Genomic DNA, 4,292 nt, shown 5'->3' on the forward strand with positions numbered 1-4,292 from the left:
AGCTAACCCCTATTTCAACTTTCACGTTTCTTTGCCATAAAACCATTTGAGAGGAAAGAGGAGGTGTCAGAGATGATATCCCCCCCCCCCGCCCCCAAGAGCACTTAATCAGAGATTTACAAACCAGCAAATCAAAGGAGACTGTGAAATCCCAGCCAGAGAAGCGAACAGCGAGATTAAGTGGATTAGTCTACTGTACAGGAATCCAAGGAATGCAGCCCGCATGTGCTTTTGTTGTGGATTACTCAGCAGCAACATTATGGTTTTACATCTCCCAGAAACATATGGGCATGTGCACTTGTGCAAACCAACAAGAAATAGCAGTCCCTAACACGCCGCTTCGCTGAACCGGCTGTGCTGATTTCAGCAGATACAGCATTTTCCAGGGAGAGAAGGAGAGCATCCGAACATTTTGCTGTATCGGTTGAAAATGAAGCAGCAAACAAGCTACTAGTATCAGAAACAGCATCCGCTTAGTTTACAGGCTCTCCCTTTAACCACTAACCATCCACTTGTTAACGATCCAACAAAATCCCTCAGTCCAGACACCGCAAAACTTTAAGGAAGTCGCGTCCTGATTGAAACTTAGCGGCTCAGGCTGATAACGGCTCTGGTTTTGTTTTAATCGGGTGCAGGATTATACACAACTTCGTAGCCTGCGCGGACTGTCGAAAGGGGGTGGGAGGAAACACGGGAAAGAAGGAGTAAGTGATGGATAAATGAACAAACTATTACTAGCCAGAGTTAACAGTTTGTATTAACAGTCAGTAATAAATAATTAATATAGCCCTAGGAGATATAAAGCCACTGACATGGTATCTCACATTTGGCTCTAAATGCAACTCGAGATAACCTACTTTGAACAGTAATGTGTTCACAGTATGTGGGAATTAACTGCTCAATGTAATAAGTACTATTGAATTTCCCATCTCTGTACAGATAAAGGGCAACTGCCACCAAAAAACACAGTAATAACAGTAACTGAATGATAAAAAAAGCAAACAAACCTGCTTTTCATTACATCCTTAAAATGTTATAGGTTAAAATAATCTTAAAAGGGCTTAAAAAACAGCAATTAAATCTTTCCATTTCTGTTTTCCAAGACTGCAGCTGAGAAAACGAAAGAGGCCTAAGTGCCATACCGTGCTAGCCTTGCTAATAACTCTCTGTGAAAAATCTCATTAATTCAGTCTGGCTCTTCAGATCAGCCGCTAAGACCTTGTATTGTCAGTCATCCTCTGGCCTTTTCAGGATTTCCATAGCCTAACTAGCAGAGTCTCCATGGAAACCATGCAGTCATACTTTGCACATCCCCAGAACTTTTTGTTCCTGACAAAGCTTGAAAAATCACATGCAGCATGGAGAGTTTAACACAGTGAACTAAACCCTGACCCACACTTATAAATGATAAACCCCAGCATACCAGCTTTATTATAAATGATTTCCTTACAAGATACTTAGCCAAGCCGGAAAAATGCTGAACCAGACAACACAGGAGGAATGCAGCTCCGGAGAGAGGAAACAAACAAACTGAAGCGAAACACAGAGTTTCAGGCTAGTTCTGCCTCCTTTGAAACCGCTGGAAGCACATAGGTACGGAAACAAGCAGAGAGCAGGAGAAGTGTTTTGAAGTTGCTTTTCCCAAAAATGGCATCCCCGCAGCCCTCTGAAGAGGAGTCAGCTCTCTCGTGACTGTGCATCACGACGGTGCTGATTCACCTTTCTGGCTGTACATCCCGGCCGGCAGAGGCGGCAGGAGCAGGAGCCGGCTCACTGGCCCTGTGGCTGCGTGGTGACCCAAGACCCTGCCTGCACCTGGGACAGCCCTGGCCAAACACCACCTGCCCCTCCGGCCCAGGAGCAGGCGTTTGGGTCGATTCAGCAAAACTGGTACCAAAGGCAGCAGCACCACTGCCCTCAAAATGAGATTCTCCGGCTTGCAACTGGGAACTGGCAGGCTTGGAGTGTACACACATGTCTGATGGAGGGTAAGAGGTTAGCAACACGCCCAACAGCCCGGCTGCCTTCGCCCCAAGCCTGGACGCTCCCCACTGGGCTCTGCCGGGATGCTGGGGGCAGTGGTCACTGGTTATGCTGACCCTCCTCATGCTGACCCTGCTGGGTTATGCAGGTTATGCTGACCCTGCTGATGCGGGGAGGGAGTACTGACACCAGCAGCATTGCCGCCCAGTATAAAGCATTGATTATAGCCAGCGGGGCATAGACGAGCAGCCAGTCACTGCCCCCAGAAACAAGTCCATGGAAAGCCCCATCGCGTGGCCAGCACCTGGCTGTCACTTGTTCCTTGGCACTGCAAGAGCCCCGTGGCATTTTTCCTCTCTCCTCCCAAGCAGTGCTGCCAGTCCATGCTCGAGGAAACAGTTGCATCGAGATGCTCTACGCATGAGGACCAGTGAGAGTCAGAAAGGTCATATGTAGAGAAGGAATCACTGCAGGCCAAGCTCTCTTCGCTGCAGTAAATTCTCAGCGCTGGTGCAGATGAGCAGCCGCCCGCTTGGCGCAGTGTCTGGGTTTGTGAGAAAAGGAGTGACTCATAGCCGAGGGTCATGCTGTAATCTGGGAGGACTGCCAGGGGAGGGAGAGAGCCGCACTCAGCCCGATCCATGGTGAGCTCACTCCTTACGTGGGGCGGAAGATGCAATCCACCGCAAGAGGATCAGAGAGCCCCAAGTGGGCTGAACCGGTCATTGGGGAGCTGGCAGCCACATGCTTCCACCCCTGAGTTGCAAATAATGAGTTTAGGATTAGGAAGTCAGCCTTACATGGGACGGCTCAGGAAGTGTTTGGCACACGCAGTCCCTCCCCGGTGGGGTGCAGGAGGTCAGAGCAGGCTTTGTTTCCATGGGGTTCCCCCGGTGCGTCACCACAACGGATGGAAAACATTTCCCCACCTTCTCCTTCCCCAGTGAGGAGTGGTGCATAATCAGCAGGAAGCCTTCTATCTCCGGGGCCTTTCAGAGGATAACCACAGGCATTGGAGCCGGCATAGTGTGGGACACGCAGGCCTGATAGATGTTGCCTGAGCTGGCCGGGACCCTCTGGGGCTGGTCCTATGCAAGCTAGCAGAATTACCTTGCCACTGCTGTTCTTCGGCAAGCGGCATATGCTGGTGCTCTCTCTCAAAGCCATTCACCACCAACGCCAACCATCTGCCTCGCTCACCACCCAAGCAGCTGCCACTTGGCTGGGAGCATGTGAGCGGCTGGGCTACCTGAACGGTGGAAGCCTCAGGTCCTTGCCCTCAGGTGGATGTCCAGTCCGCCTTCCCTGGTGAAGACCTTGCTGTGCCCTGTACGCTATTTGCAAGGCCAGAGGAAGCAGATGGTGATGGGCTGGAGCAGGAGCCCGAATAGAGTTACAGCCACCACTTGCGACAGCTTCAGTTTATTTGTTTGCCCATGAGGACTGAGAGGACCAGACCTCAAAGGACATCCCTGGGAGATGATTTTATGCAAAAGCCTTGATTGCTGCTTGCTGTGCTGTGAAATTGTACATGTTGAATTCAAAGCAATAAAACATCTTTGCATCTCTTGCTCTGATCTCTTATTTTCTTTGGCTTTGCCTCTCTTGCAGCCCGGGCCAAGAGCCTCTGGCAGCCCAGGAGCCATGGCAGCCTGAAGCACTGCCTTGAAGGCCCCAGAAGTTATTATGGCTGCTTACCTGCTGAACACAGTGTGAAATACAGCCCTCCCCGAAAGGGCAGAATTATTAAAATACAACAAGACAACAACATGTGCCACTTCAAAACTCAGGAAGGTGTGGAGATGGGTGGAGAGCAGCATTTGTTGCCATAATTGTCAAGGTGAAGCAGGTCCCTCTGAAGGAGTGCTGGTCTTTTACTGGCCGGGCTTGGCTCCTGTCCCTCCTCCTGCTCCACCTGGGTGTTGGGCATCAATGAAGGTGATGCCTGAGCTCAGTAAATACCTCCTGACTACATTCTGTGGTGGCCCCAGATGATCCCCAACCCAGGATGGAGCAAGCTCACATAGCCAAAGCTCTCTTCATCACATCAGCTCTTCCCAGTTTCCATGCTTTCTCTGCTGTATATTAGCCACCTTCTCTCTGCTGTAGTCCACCTCAAAGTGGAGTGAGACCCTCCTTCAGCAAGAATACCCAAAATGGGTTATTGTTTTCCCTTTCAGGCTGACAAACAACTTCCCTCTGCCATGTCACTGGCCCCTCTCCCCTTGCCTGGTGCAGAACAGTGATGGTAGGTTTGACATGCAGGCTCCTGGGAGAGGGTGTTCTCCAGATGAGTAGCTTTTTCTTTG

At 50.3% G+C, this 4,292-nt stretch overlaps 1 long non-coding RNA gene across 1 annotated transcript; it reads right to left on the reverse strand.

The window, feature by feature from the left end:
• Nucleotides 1–472: 472 nt before the first annotated feature.
• On the reverse strand, nucleotides 473–2,524 carry LOC142406679 (uncharacterized). The gene is made up of 3 exons (XR_012774662.1): nucleotides 2,143–2,524; nucleotides 1,451–2,109; nucleotides 473–665 (listed from the first exon to the last, which is right to left on the reverse strand). It is a non-coding gene; the product is annotated as an uncharacterized LOC142406679 (long non-coding RNA).
• Between the last annotated feature and the right edge of the window lie 1,768 nt (nucleotides 2,525–4,292).

This window comes from Mycteria americana, chromosome 2, assembly GCF_035582795.1.
Source record: "Mycteria americana isolate JAX WOST 10 ecotype Jacksonville Zoo and Gardens chromosome 2, USCA_MyAme_1.0, whole genome shotgun sequence".
NCBI classification, from domain to species: Eukaryota; Metazoa; Chordata; class Aves; order Ciconiiformes; family Ciconiidae; genus Mycteria; species Mycteria americana.